The 15,204-nt window shown below is 45.6% G+C and overlaps 1 protein-coding gene across 6 annotated transcripts in view; it reads left to right on the forward strand.

The window, feature by feature from the left end:
• Nucleotides 1-3,321: 3,321 nt before the first annotated feature.
• CUNH1orf21 (chromosome unknown C1orf21 homolog) overlaps nt 3,322-15,204 on the forward strand; it is a 215,043-nt gene continuing 203,160 nt past the window's right edge. For 3 of the 6 annotated variants that reach the window (XM_045877314.3, XM_045877315.3, XM_054508008.2), the window contains exon 1: nt 3,325-3,671. The gene's annotated coding sequence lies outside the window, so the exon portion shown is untranslated. Of the gene's footprint in view, nt 3,672-15,204 lie in introns of all 6 variants that reach the window. The other 3 variants (XM_054508011.2, XM_054508009.2, XM_054508012.1) reach the window with 2 other exon arrangements.

A 15,204-nucleotide genomic window follows, 5' to 3' on the forward strand; every position in this document is an offset into this window, starting at 1 on the left:
ATAAATTAAAGCTTTAGGAATAAAAGAAAATTAATTATAAGAGTAGAGACTTTAAAGTTTAAAAATGCAAATTTTCTGAGCATAAAGGATATCATTTTTCTTTGAAAATTATAGGTAGAGCATTTGAAGATATGGAATTCAGAGATTCTGCTGGGGTGGAAGGGCAAAGAGGTGATGGTTTTATTACTTGTAACCAGAGGGGATAATCATGTTTTTCATTATTTTTGTATGTTTAGAGTTACCTTAATAATTATGAATAGCTAGAGAGATTATTCTGTGATAACATATCTAGTAGATTTAGCTTGTGCTGACCAAAACAGATTTGCATGGTTTGTGCTAGAATCCTGCCTCTCTAGCCCCTCAGAGCCTCTCCTGTCTACCCCCTCCCTTCCTCCTGTGCTCTTCTCTTCTGCTGTCCTTGCCAAAGTCCCCACGGTCCCACTGTCTCTCCTATGACCATGTGCAAGAAAGTGTGTGTGTGTGTGTGTGTGTGTGTGTGTGTGTGTGTGTGTGTGTGTGTGTGGTGGGAGTCTCCACTCTTGTGTCTTCCACATGTGGTGGGGAGGACAGATGGAGGAGAGGTGTCCCTGGGATCCCAGGTCAAATGAAGAATGAGTTTTCTCACTAAAACAATGTTTACCAAAGCAGTTAATTTCTACAAAAATTACAGCACCAAAGAGGGTTTACTAAAAAGCTAAAAGGGGCTTAAGTTTCGAGACCCCTCATTTCACATGAACCCTTCCAAAGGGTTTTTGTACTTTTGTCTTCCTTATCTAGAAGATTTGGCTCCCCAAACTGTGCTCCCAGCCCTGTAAAACCTGGATTATTTCTGGTCAACACTATTGTTTAATTACAGATTCCCTTCATGGACTGTTTGCAGACTATCCTGAGAACCTCACTACCTACCATATAAAATGTTACTTCTAAGTAGTGTCTATTGAGAAACAAACACTTAACAACATACAACCTGTTCTCTGCCCTAGGAAGTTGTCTAGGTACTTAATAAATGTTTGCTGATGAAATAATAATGAAATAAATGAAGGGAAAATTAATATCCTTGAAGCATTTATTTAGTACCTCCTTCTGGATGATAGGATTATGGTGATTTTTCTTTTCTTCATACTTGGCCGAGTTTCCAAAATTTCTAAATTTTCGGCAATGAACATGTATTCCTTTGAATAATTTAAAACTTGCTTTAAAAGTTCATAGTACAGATGCCCTTTAATTTATACATGTATGAAGTGCTTGCTTTGTGGCCTTCTGTTAGTTCTGAGGAGACCAAGTCAAAGGAGACCGACATTGCCTTGCCCTCAACAATCCACAGTGTCAGTCACCGTTCTGAGGCCTGAAGGGACAGAATTCAACCCAGGTCAACAATTTACAGAGTTGGTCTATTCAGGGTGGTCTGTGTAGATGAGGGAAGTGGGGGGTGGGGGAGACAAAAGCTTGTGACTTGTAAGGATCCTTTTACATAGATAAACACACACACACATCTTAGTCATATTATTTCTTTCATTTTAGCATAGGAAGCTTTAGGCATGGCCTAAAAACCCCAAAGAAGAGTTGACTATATTTGCATAAACCCAGCAGATGGATCCCTCCCCCAACTTTAAGAAGAAATGCAAAGATTAGGAAAAAAAAGTCTACCAAATTTGGGGTTAAACTATATATCTGAAATAACAGCTCATCTTTAGTGAGTTCTTACCATGTGTCATTATGCAAAGTGCTTTACACACATTGGCACCTCATTTCATTTTCCTTTTACTTTCACAACAAGCCTATGAGGCCAGAGCCAGAATCATCAATCCCATTTTACAGCTGAGGAAAGGAAGGCTGACAGAAATGAAACGGGTTGCCTAGGGTGATAGAGATGGTGGCTGGCAGCGCCTGATTGGAATCCTAATTTGCCTCCTCTCCCTTCTTAACCATTCCTCTTTAGACGACAGAGAGTTCTGGTTCCAAGGAGAAAAATGAACTAGAATATGGGTAATTTAAAAAACAGAACACAAGTTTATTTTCAAAAACAACGTGATACCAGCCTTTCAAATTGAGAAAGAAAAAGCACTGGAAAACCTTTTTTTTTTTTTTTTAAAGCCTGACTTCCCATCCATGATGGGTGGTTATTAACTCATTTCATTACACTAAATTATGAATTTGCTTTTCAATTAAGTGTCTTATCACTGTCACGGCTCTGACGTGTCCTTTTCCATTTCCCAACTTCATCTTGGAAAGTGAGACATGGTTCGGTTTGTGTGCAATCCACGAGACCCGGGGGTTATCTTTTGCCCCTATTGTTTTCTAGGGCGTCCCTCACTCTGGAGGCCTGGCATTCCTCACGTGTCTGGGGCAATGCCGCAGCAGCGAAGCGCCGGGAAGCCGCACAAAAGACGTCCAACCGCTATCAATGTGGAAAGATCCATTCGGTGCTCGCACCGAACACCCGAGGTGACCGAGGAGAGGGGAAAAATGAAAGAGCTTCTCCCAAAGGGTGGAAAATTGGGTGGCCTCTTGTGAATGCCCACAGAAGACTGAACGGCGATCTTTCTGGACCCTCAACCATCCCAGACGCGCCCAGCCCACGCGGCCTCCGCCCTTCTAGTCCCTAGGGGCCGGGAAGGGCGGGGAGGGGGAGCAGGGCGCGAAGTCTCCGGCCAGGGCTGGAGGCGCACAGCTCTCCCCCGCAGGGCCGCTTCCGCCGGGTCGCCTGGGCTTCATTCATCTGGAAGGCGCCGCGGCTCCAGGGCAGGCTGGAGGCGGTTCGGGGGCCGAGCCGGAGCCGCGGCATTGCGGCCATCCAGCCAGGGAGGGGAGGGGCCGCGCGGCGCGCCCAGGGTGCCCGGCCTTCCCTCCGTCCGCTCCCAGCAGGCGCAGCCCCGCGGCAGGGCCCAGGGGCGGGCCGGGTCTACCACAGAGCTGGGCCCTCCGGCCTCGGAGCTGCCCCGCCACACCCGCGCCTCCTCCCGGGTGACAGGGCCCGCACGCAGCTTTCCCGCCGGGGTCTCCCCTCCCGCCGGCCCGCGGGCTCCTAGCACGCGCCCGCGCGCGCGCGCACACACACACACACACGCGCATAGGTGCCGGCCGGCGCCCTCCTTCCCTCCCCGCAGCCCCGCGCGCCCGCTCGCCCGGAGCGGTCCTCCCGGGGCTTGGCGGCCGGGCGGTCTCGGCAGGCCCCTCCCCGGGGGAGGGAAGCGGGCCGCAGCGCGGAGCGGGGCGCGGGGAGGGGCCGGCGGCGGGGGCGTGGCTGGCTGCCCCGCCCCTCGAGTGAGTGACTGGGCGAGGAGGGCCCCTCCCTCCCTCCGCCCCTCCCTGGCGGTCCCCTCCCTCGCTTGCTCCCAGCCCGCTCCCGCTCGCTGCCTGCCCACTCCCGGGGGGAACGTTCCGCGCCGCGGCCTCGCGGCCGCCGCTTCTTTCACACTTTAGTTGGGAGCTGCGCGCCGCGCTCAGTTACTGGAGAGCTGGCCCCGTGCCGTCGCCTCCCGCACGCACGCACGCGGGCTGGGCTCCGGGGTTCTCGGCGTCTACTCCGAGCGGCGGGGAGGAGGGGGACACCCGGACTCACTGTGGGGAGGCGAAGGAAGAGGAGAGGAGGGAGGAAGAGAAAAGGCGAGGAGGAAAGGGGCGGGGGGCGGGAGGCTTGCCACCTTCGGCCCCCCCCGCGAGCGCCCAAGGTAAGCGTGGCCCCCGCCGGCCTCGGGCGGGGGGGAGCGGGCGGCGCGGCCCCGCGACTCGGCTCCCCGGCGAGCCCGGGTGGGCTGGGAGGGAGGCCTGCGGGGAGTCTGCCGCGCCGAAGGGATGGGAGCCGCGGTGGTGGCGCTGCGGGCGCGCGGCCCGGCGCGGGGCTGCTGCTGCCTAGTGCGGGGACGGAAGCTGGGGTGGGGGCGTCTGCTCGCCGGGGCGGAGGGGCTGGGATGCGGTTGGGGCTGCTGACGACTTTCGTCACATTGAGGCCTGGGTGGCTGGTGTGAGACACCCCTCCCTTCCCACCCGCACTCCCCGCCCCCCCCCGCCGCCCTCAGCCTGCCTGCTCCTCTCGGAGCTGTGCATGTAGCCACCGTACTTTGCGAGCCAGATCTGGAAAGAAAAAGAATTCAGAATCCTGTGCTCTGTCTTCGAGTCCCTTCTCCCGCTCCGACCGATTGATGTGCTTGGATGGGTGCTGGGATCCCCGGGATTTCTGAAGTTTTGACCTTTTGGGGGTGGCTTGCCTCGGTGCATCTGTTTGCTCACCTCGGTGTGTTTATGCTCACCTCGGTGTGTTTATTATTCGTGCCCATGCGAGGCAGCAGCAGAGGGTGCTTGGGTACTGTACACGGAAGAGATCTCCCTCCCCTCTGCAGGCAGTCCGCGAAGTGCGGCCGCCACGGCTGCTGATGTCCTTCCCCGATCATCCACCCTGCCTCCTACCCCCACGGAGGGATTCCCCCCCACCCCCCACTTACTGTTTGTGTGAGAGAAGTCCCTGGGCTTAAGGGCTCTCATCTCCCATTCATTCCTCTTCTAAAGCTCTGAATTGGCTCAGGCACGTTGGTCAAATTTGAGGTGGCTTTCTTTTCTCCAGGAGTTACATGGTCAAAGATAAAAATACATACACAGAAACACGCATTAATCCTGAGTGATGACAAGCACAGTTGGGGATAGAAGCGATTTGTTTCAGTAGGAAACCTGCCTCCCTATGAGGTATCTTCCATCGCATGTGGGTTAGGAAATTTGTTTTAAAATAGATAGTGCTTATGTTGTGTGTGGCTGGAAGACAGCCATAAGTTCAGCTATTGGAGCAACTCTGAAAGTGATACACCCTGATCATCCAGAACCTTGGTTGAAGACCCACACATGCTCTGCTCTGACTCAGACGTTGGGAGGGGGGCTGACACACCATAGATTCCATGAAACACTTTTTTTTTTTTTTTTTTTTTTAAGGAAACAGTATGGACTGTTTGGGGAAGTGGCATGTTCATTACACAGAGAAATGTTATGAAAACCTCCCTACTCAAGGGGGTGGACTCACTTTTCACCTAATAATAACCTTTTAGTTTGGTAGAGTTGGAATGTACTGGGCGGGCGGGGGGGGGGGGGCGGGAGGAGAGGAGAAGGTGATGTTTTTGAAGGGTTTTTCATTCCAAGATGCTCAATTTGGGGGGTTTTCTCCCCTTTTTCATACTTCTAGAGCTGGATTGTAGGGCCAATAGAACATGTTGTGTGTTGGCTCTCTGGAGATACAATTGAACAGACCTGGAAATTAATTTGGACTTGATCAGCTATTTTTGTTTTGCCCCTTGTGAAATGGGAAGTGTTGGTGATAGGTGAGTGTATTTATTTTCGTTAAACCATTGCTGGGACCAGCACTTACTGATCACAAAATGCAGCACTGAAATGTCACTTCCCCTCACGTTTCCTGCTGGGCAAACGGGGTTCAGAGAACAGTTCTGGAGGACCACTGGGCAAAGCAAAGACAAGCAAACTTAGCTCTTGGATGAGCCGATGCCTGAGGAGGAGTGGGTGCTTCTGTGGTCAAGCTTACCTCCCTTGGTTGGTGTGGAGGTCTTTTATCCAACGTTGAAAGTTCATCCTGGAAGAACCCTGAGGTTCTAGCTTCCCTCTGCAGCACTGACTCATTTTCACTCTTTTGAGAGAACTGATCATTTTGTTTTCTTGGCTAGTAATTTATCCGTCACCCCTTTCTCCCTATCTTATTTTATCATCTCACATGGATTTCTGGGAATTAATAGGCCACTGTTTGAAGTGGTTTGAGCTTTTTTTTTTTTTTTAAGATTTTATTTATTTATTTGACAGAGAGACACAGAGAGAGAGGGAACAGAAGCAGCAGGAGTGGGAGAGGGAGGAGCAGACTTCCCGCAGAGCAGGGAGCCTGATGCGGGGCTCGATCCCAGGACCCTGGGATCATGACCTGAGCTGAAGGCAGATGCTTAACGACTGAGCCACCCAGGCGCCCCTGGTTTGAGCTTCTTGAAGAATCACAGGGTGCAAATCAAGAGCTTGTTCGTTAATTGGTACTACTTGCTGTGACTGATTAAAAATCCTACCAAGGAGGAAGGTGGTTTGCCCGATTAGGAGTCTCATTTCCAGGCAGATGGTGGCTCAGCACTGTGCCGGATTTTCCACTAGGCAAGCCTTGACTGTTACATTTCCAGTGGCTTGCTCCAGGCTCTTCGTGACCAGCCCCCTTTCTACTGGATATTTTCTCTCAGAGAGTGAGACACCCCAGGCTGAGAGAGGGGGTGGCACGGCCCCTCCCATGAGGTCAGGAGAGACAGGAGAGGGCAGGGACTCGATCCCGTCATGATGGTGGGGGGATCCTAAGTGTGATAGATATCCCCAGCTTCACTTGAACTTATCAGTACAACTTGGTGCCACCTGAGGCACATACAAGTACACTTTGGGCCCTTTTATGGTCCTTCTTGGGACTTTCAGAAGTCCCATAGCATGGGAGAAGTAAATGTTGTATTAAGTTTTTTTTAAAGATTTTATTTATTTATTTGACAGAGACAGAGACAGCGAGAGCAGGAACACAAGCAGGGGGAGTGGGAGAGGGAGAAGCAGGCTTCCTGCTGAGCCGGCAGCCCGATGTGGGACTCGATCCCAGGACCCTGGGATCATGACCTGAGCCGAAGGCAGTCGCTTAACCAACTGAGCCACCCAGGCACCCTGTATTAAGTTCTTGTTAAAACATGAAAAGCAGATCGTAATAGACTAGTATAACATACTGCTTAGACAACTGAGAAGACAAGGGTAGGGCCTGTCTGCAGGGGGAATTGCAACACTGAAACTGTATTTTAGTAATTGGTGACAGTTGTGACTTTAAGAGCTCATAATTCAAGGGCTTATCTAAAGTGGCACACAAATTATACATATACATATTCTTAAAGTAGGCAATTATTTAGCTTGACTATCTCAGTTCTGAAGTTTAATTTTACAAGTTACAGTTGCAACAAGAAACAACTTGACATGTATGGTTATGCAATCATGACAAGAGTGGTTAGATGTAAGCTGGGCTAGGATGAACATAGAAATGAGCACCCGACAGCGTCCTCCGTCAGCAAGTATCAAGAAGTTCCTTGACTTTTTTTTTTTTTTAATGAAATCTGTTCCTGGAAAATGTATTTCCTGGGTTGTAGGCCAGGCACAGAATGTAAAGACTGCCTTCCGTCTCCACTTGTGAAAGGAGAGATAGCTCCTTCCCGATCTGCAGTGGAAACTGAGAAGATGAGTTGGCCAGGAAACTAGAAGACGACTAGAAGGCAGGCGGTTTGGGTCATCTTTGCAAACCCCACAGTAGCCAGCACAATACCTTGTACTTGGAAGTTACTCAGTGAGTGATTGAATTGAATTGAATTAACCTAATTAGTTAAGGTCTGTAATATGTCAAAAAACTCCTTGGAAATACATTAGCTATGGACTTCCATTTCAATAAATCAGTATGATAGCTTATTAAGAGCTCCGTATTCTGCCTCGGTTGGGATTTTTAATTGTTGAAGAATATTTAACAGGCAAGTAAACATACCAAGTGTAATGTCCCCTCACATTACTGGAATTTCTACTTGGGGGGATCTTGATTGGGATTATATGTATTATTCATCTTTAACAAATATTTCTTCCCTCATGAGTGTTGACTTGTGACTATGGTCTTTATCTTTTTAGTCTAAGGGGTTCGGTGAATAACAGTGCCTCATATCCATAGGACGCTTTATGGTTTCCAGAGAACTCCCATGTACCTTGTCTTACTGAACTTGTGCTCCAGGTGTCCCATGCTGGAATCCCAGAATGTGCCTGGATCTAGGAGTGGGGGAGACAGTCTGGGAAGGCTCAGGTAGCCCCAGTTCTTGGTTTACCAGGTTTTCCCAAGAGAGTCAGTAATCAATAGTCACTGCTGCTCCCTCTAAAATCACTTAACATGAGGAAAGTGGAGACCTGTCTCCTGCAGGGAGCTCACTAGGCTCCTGGCATCCCGTGGCTCTGCCCCTACATCTGTTCTCACTCTTTGGGCTGCCTTTACCTTACTCCTTTGCCAAATGTCCCTTTCACCTTATAGTCCTTTCTGGAGCTTTAACATGGCTTTCTGTCCCACAGATTTTCATTCGTAGAGCCTCCTGCTTCTTATCCTCCCACCTTACTTTTGCCTGCAGCACTTGGGTATTTTATGTTTGAATAATCTTGTCCAGTGTTTTAACCTCATCTCCAGGTCCACTTTCTCCTTGACTCCACCCACCTCCCTGTTCAAGTATAGCCTTCCAGCTTCTGGGGAGCTTCTTCCTTCTGCCCTCAGGGCCCCCCTACCTTGTCCTACTTTGCCCCACACCTCCCTTATTACTCCCACCCACTTCTCTCCATCAAGCCTTTAGATCTTCTAGCACATACCTGCCTGTGCCTGTTTCACAGGCTCATGCCAGTTAACAGATGCATTTATAGCATTCATGAGTTCAAGTCCACATGTTTTGTGCCTTGTAGAAAAATGGGATTAGAGCACCCGTGAGTTTAGGGATCTTTTTGCCTTTGTTTTCATTTTGACCTTACTATATTTTGGATTTTTCAAGGTTCTTAAGCCATGTAGTAATAGCTGAAGTATTTTGCTTCTTCGCTTAGCTGTTATATCCTGTGTTGGACAATAAATCTTGAAAAGCATTTCAGAGATTTTTGTAATGGCACCATTGAAAGGCTTTGCTGTACACCAAAATCTACTGACTAATGACAGAAATAGAATGGCTTATTTAATGTCATCTTCATTACCTTATTTTTTTCTCCTTTGGTTAAATAAATATTACTGTAAGTTGAATCAGAATTTTTTTCTCATTTGTTATGGCTTTACTGCTCTCCATGAAAATTTTATAAGCCTGCAGGACACATTTCTGCCAAGTAAGGATTCTTTAGCTAATATTATTAGCTTGTTAGCTAATAAGACCTAATATTACTGGTTTTCCCTGTAAATTTGTAACCTAGGTCGGCCCCATCAGTAGGGAGTCAGTGGGAGAAAAAGTATTAATGGGGACAACTCCTAGAAAAACATATCCTATATTGACTCATTACATACATCCTTGGGTTGGTCTTTTTATAAAATTGTACTTCACAAGTAGATCCAACACTAGTTATGCAATATCCTGAGTGCTCCTCGGCTTTTGGAAGACGGTGCTTTAAAGCAGAGCAGAGCAAACAGTTTTTAGGTAAGGATTCCCTTTCTTTGATGAGTCTGTGTTTTATTTGAGTGCGATGGATACCACAGTAGTTCTAGTTCATTGGTAAACCCTGTGTTAGGACATACCCCACCTCACTTTGTGACTTAGGATTTTCCCCACTGAGCCGGGTAGGGAAAAGGTCATGAGAAGTTTAGTCTTTGCTGGAGTGTGGGGATCTTTTTTATACCAATCATCACAAATGCTAGTGTGTATAATAGCCACTCCTGAAAGCCTCCCCCTGAACCCCAGGTTGACAAAGAGGTCTGTATATGGTTGTTTGCGGTGGAACCCCTCTATTGACGCTACTGTTTCTATCACAAGAAGATTGAAAGGCCAGGTGTAGAGAAAGGAGATGCTGCAGGCTGCCAGACTGTGGTTTGCAGGGAACTTTTCAAAGACACAGATAGTTAATACGTGCCAAGGGGTGACTTCAGCAGTTCTATCGGAAAGTTCTGCCAGAAGCAATTTCCCTAAAATAGTTTTGTGACAGTTCTTGCAGTTAAAAGGTTATAAATGAAGAAGCAACCTATATCTCATTGTATGTCTCAGAAAGATACGATTACTATTTTGATGAAGGAGATGAGAATCCAGGAGCCTCTTTGAGTCCCTTAATATTCGCTGAGAATTCAGATGTTCTGGTTTCTGTGCCAGGAATCCATGGCAGTCTAGACACAGCAACCAAAACAAACCTTGTGCTTATCCTTGGTGGCCTCCCTAGCACCCACCCCAACCCCGCCTGGGGATCTCAGTTCTCAGTTCAGATCCTGTCTCTGACCCTTTTCTGACCATAAGAATGGCTCCTCCCTTACCATCTGTGAATGCCTGTAACCCTTACTTGATGTCTGTTTCTTTCAGTATTAGTTTTGGTTTTCAGTTATGTGCTTTTCACCGCCCCACCAAATGATGAGATCTTTTGTCTTGCCCCCTGGGGGTGTATTATGCTGAGTAAGTGGCTCTGTTGGTTGGTTGACAGCTGGTCAGTGGTCTGAGGCTTAGAATTTTTCTCTGTGAAGACCTTGCTCCCATTCGAAACTCTCTTTGACCAAATGAGGAAGTATAGTGTGGGATGAGAAAAGATAATGGGAATTTTAAAATTCCTTTGTTGGCCGAGATTAAGGCATCTAATCTTTCTTACTCACTCAGATAATTTGTTAAACAAACATTTACTTTTGTTGATGACACTTTGTGTCATCTCCGTGCCTGGCACTGGAGAGATGCTGGAGATACAGATAAAAAGGCCTGGCCCTGCCTTTGTGGGCTTCTCAGACAAGTGAGTAAATTGACATGCAAACACATGATATGTGGTGAATAGACGCTGCTTTGGGAGTTGAGGGAAGAAAGCCAATTCTCTCTACAGGTAGGCTGACTTTGCAGCCTGGTTTCCTTGGGACAGCCCTGGTCTATGCCTAGTGTTCCACATAGGTCTTAATATGCCCCCTTGGCCCTCAAAAGTCTCCCAGTTTGGGCAATAAATTATGTGATTCCCCAAAATAAAGAAGTCCTGGAAGGCTTCACAGAGGAGGAGGTGTTTGGGATGACACTCAAAAGCTACACAAGAGTCCTCTACGGTATTGTTTACATTTCTAAAAATATTGGAGGGCGGCTAACATTGGCTTTCTAACTATTTTTCTCACGTTACTATGGATTCATAGACTAGTTCACAGACTGGCATTTGGGGATAAAAGAGTTTATGGACAAAGGGAAGATGAAGTAGAGCATTTCAGGCGGAAGATACACATGGTGTGGAGACATGTGGATGTGGGTCCTGATGGCTGCAATTTACACGTGTGATGGAACACAGTGGGAGATGAGGCTGAGGAACCACACAAGGCTTCATGGTAAACAGTTTGGACTTACTGCAAAATACAACCAGTGAGAGGCACTGAAAGATTGTAAACAGGGGAGAGACGTCATTTGCATGATAGATAGTTCCTTCCAAGTGTGGGTAGGAGACTGGAATCAGAGCAAGGGAACTCTGGTCCCAGCTGGGTGAGAGCTGATGGGAACTGAATTAATGCCTGAACATTGAGAAGATAGACAGGAAAGGTATTAGGAAGCAAGATTGGTGGGACTTGGTGACAGATTGACACTGGAGAGCGAAGAAAAGGATAAAGGATAATTGCAAAATTTTGGGATGGATTATTCCGTCTTTTGCTGAGATGAAGAATTCATGCAGCGGGAGGAAAGATCATTAACTCAGTTTGGAGTATGTTGAGTTTTAGGTGCTTATATTCTTTTAGATGGAGATATACTGAAATTCTGGTCTAGATTTCAGAAGAGAGATTTGGGACAGACTTACGGGTTTGATCTCAGTGAGCATTTCTTAGGGAATTATTCCCTAACCTCCATGATGAGGTTAGATCCCTCTTTTCTGTCTTCCAGCTTCACCGTACCCCTTGTGTGCATGTACTTACTACAATTACAGTTGCAAATTTATTTTTTGGTTCTTCAAATACCGATTGCCCACCTCCACCCCCCCAACTGTAAAGTCCATGAGAGTAAGACTATATCTGTTTTTAATTCTCTTGTATCCTCATGACAGCTTACCACACAATTGGGGCCTAGTACATGTTTGGTGAGTGAGTAAGTGGATGAAAGAAAGAAAGGAAGGAAGGAAGGAAAGGAAGGAAAGGAAAGGAGAGGAAAGGAAGGAAAGGAAAGGAAAGGAAGGAAAGAAAGAAAAAGAATTTTTGTAAATTTGGTGGTTGAAGCTATGTGGTTTGGTGTAAGATTGCCCAGGGAGAGTAAATACAAGAAAACTGCACAGTGAGTTCCAGGCAATACTGACATTTAGGGCTGTGGATGGAAAAGGACAGGGAAGAAGAATAAACAGTACAGGCCCTCAGAAAGGCAGGAGAGACAGGCAGGCCTGGTGTCAGGGAGCAGGCAGGGTGGGTCACAAATCAGCATATGGTCAGCATGGTCCAACAAAGAAGTAAAATAATATTGAAGAGGTTTCTCAAAATTCGTAATTCTGTTATTTAATAGAAGTGGAAATATTTACCTTACGGGAGATTGCCAGATACAGGTATTTAGTGCCGTAATATTATGTTAGCTTGTGCTACATGCAAAGTTTGATGTTCTATCACTGTTAGTTTGATATGTTGGGATTTTGAGGTTTGCTTTATATAATTTACACCAGCATCTGATGTAGTAAAAATTTGAGGCCATGTTTTGGGAGGATGGTGAAATGGCGCAGTGTTTAATCCTTGTGAATTTATGAGTGTGCATATTGATTTAAGGGGGTTAAAATACTTGAGTGCATACATGCCACCAGATGAGAAACCATTAACAGTAAAGACATGTGAAGTTATGACACTGTTACAAAGGATGGCTCGTTGTCTGATTCTAGAAGCGATGTCATCAAAGCCTTGTCTTGTGAAAAAGAGACTCTTATTGCAGAGTATTTTTACGTGTTTTCGGTCTCCACTGAGGGACTCAGGGTAGAGGTAGGGCAGGCATCGTTATGTATTGGAACGAAGGAGGGCTTTGAATTCAGTACTTCTCTCCCAAGTCTACCATCTTTTGACTCTAGCTTCATGAACTTGAATAACAATGGTAATAATTAACAGTAATAATAATGAAAGCTAACATGTATTGAGTAGCTTACTCTGTGCCTGGGTACTGTGCTAAGTACATTACATGAATTATCTTCTTTAATGCTTGCAACAGCCTTATGAGGAACCTCCTACCATTACCTCTACTTTAGGGATAAGGAAGAACTGAGGCTCGGGATCTTTAGGACCTTGACCGAGGTTTTGTAGCTGTCAAATGGTGGTGCCAAGACTGGAACCCAAGCTCTCTGATGATAAAGTCAGGCCTTTAATTACCAACTCCTGGCCAATTCTGTTTTTTCCATACTCCTCTCCCCTTCCTGCCACACACGCCTATTCCCTTCCCCTCACCTACTTGTTCTTCCTGAAGCAAATCACAGACATTATGCCATCTTGTCCGTGCATACTAGATTATATTTCTAAATGATAGGACTTTTTTTCTTTTAGTATAACCACAATATCATTATCATGCCTAAAAAATTTCAACAGTAATTCTTTAATATCAAATACCCAATCAGAAAGCAAATTTTCCTGATTGGTCCGTAATTATTTTTAATGATTAATTTGTTACATTCCGGATTCAGACAGTTTTCACACCTGAAAGATGCATCTGTCCTTATTTATAGACTTCCTTTTTCTATTTTTCCCTCTTCTGCTTCTTTCCTGGGAGTTTGTTTGTTGAAGAAACAGGGATTTTTCTGTAGGATTTCCTTCATTCTGTAGTTTGCTGATTGCATCTTCTTTCTTGGTGTTCTTCACTATTTCTGTTTCTCATATTTCCTGTAAGCTGGTAGTTTGATCTAGACTGGAACCTCGATCAGATAGTTTGGCGAGAGTACATCATACAAAATGTTATGTACTTCTATGACAAGACTTTAGGAGGCACACGTGCCTTCTTGTTTCTTCTTTTGTGAAGTTAAGACTGATCAGTGGATTCAGGTGTTGTCAGCATGATCTCTCCATTATAAAGTTTCCCCAGGCCCTTCAAAAACCATTGATGGTCATTGCTTAGATACAGTGTTTCAGTAAGGGTTGTAAAATGATGATATCCTGTCATCCATTTCTGCATTTGTTAGCTGGAGTTTTTCTATCAAGAAATGAACCGCATCAACTATTTGGTTACCTCAGAGTATAGCTTATATAGGAAAATTAATGCTTGGTTTTATTCCCTCATCTTAAATAATATTCAGAAAAATGTGTTGATTTTCTAGCATTTTCCAAAGAAGACTAAAGAGGTTTTTTTTTTTTTTCCTTTTTGTTTTTTGGTTTTTTTTTTTAGTATTCTGAACTCATGGACTTTAACACAGGTTATATGTGTTTCAATCCCTTGCAGTTACTTCTTTCAAAACTCTAATTATCTTTGGCATGTGGAAGACTCTTTAAATTGGCTTCTGAATTCTTTTGACATGACTATAGTGGTCTTTGATGATATTTTTACTTTCTGGGATAACAAGATATTTCAGACTTACCGAGTACTTTTTCTACTGCAGATCAGTTTTAGTGGTAAATGGTATTTAGAGACCATAGTCTAGGTGTTAGGAGTTCTCGTTGTCTCTGGGCTGGTCATTGTTCAATGGACAGAGTTAGGAAGATATACATATGTATGTGTATAGGTATGTGTTTGTGTATATGTGTGTATGTGTGACCTATGCGACGTATGCTCTATTTCTATTTAATGTATGCAAACATCTTCATTTTCTTCTTCTTAGGAAAAAGAGTAGCATATTATAGTTCTGCACCTTGTTTTTTTGCATTTAACACTGTATTTCAGAGATCACCCTGGAGCCATATATAAAGTTTTTCATTGTATTTTACAACTGCAGAGACTCCAGTGTATAAATACACCACACTTTATTCATTTGGATAGATGGTTGTTCCTAGTCTTGCTCTTACACTGTAGTGGGAATGATTGTTTTTGTTGGTGGAGGTTTATTTGCAAATCAAACATAAAGCTGGGACTGAAACATTTTTCCTTAACTGAATGGACAGGTGAATGGGCAGTGCCAGCAGTTTTTTCCCCCCAGTTTATCCACTTGTCTTTTCTCTCTGATTCTGTTTTGTTTTGTTTTTTTAATTTTGATTTTTATTGTTTTTTAAAGTTTTTATTTAAGTAATCTATACCCAAGATGGGGCTGGAACTCATGACCCTGAGATTAAGAGTCACATGCTCTTCTATAAAGATTTTATTTATTTATTTATTTGAGAGAGAGAGAATGAGAGAGAGCAAGCACATGAGAGGGGGGAGGGTCAGAGGGAGAAGCAGACTCCCCGCCGAGCAGGGAGCCCCATGTGGGACTCGATCCCGGGATTCCAGGATCATGACCTGAGCCGAAGGCAGTTGCTTAACCAACTGAGCCACCCAGGCGCCCCAAGTCACATGCTCTTCTGACTGAGCCAGCCAGGCGACCCAGATTTTGGTTTTCTTAATGCAAACTTTTTTCTTTGTTGTAGTCAGTTTTATC

The sequence above is a fragment of the Mirounga angustirostris genome, unplaced genomic scaffold (assembly GCF_029215605.1).
Source record: "Mirounga angustirostris isolate CCGP_5_RB_7025 unplaced genomic scaffold, mMirAng1.0.hap1 SCAF_6, whole genome shotgun sequence".
Lineage (NCBI taxonomy): Eukaryota > Metazoa > Chordata > Mammalia > Carnivora > Phocidae > Mirounga > Mirounga angustirostris.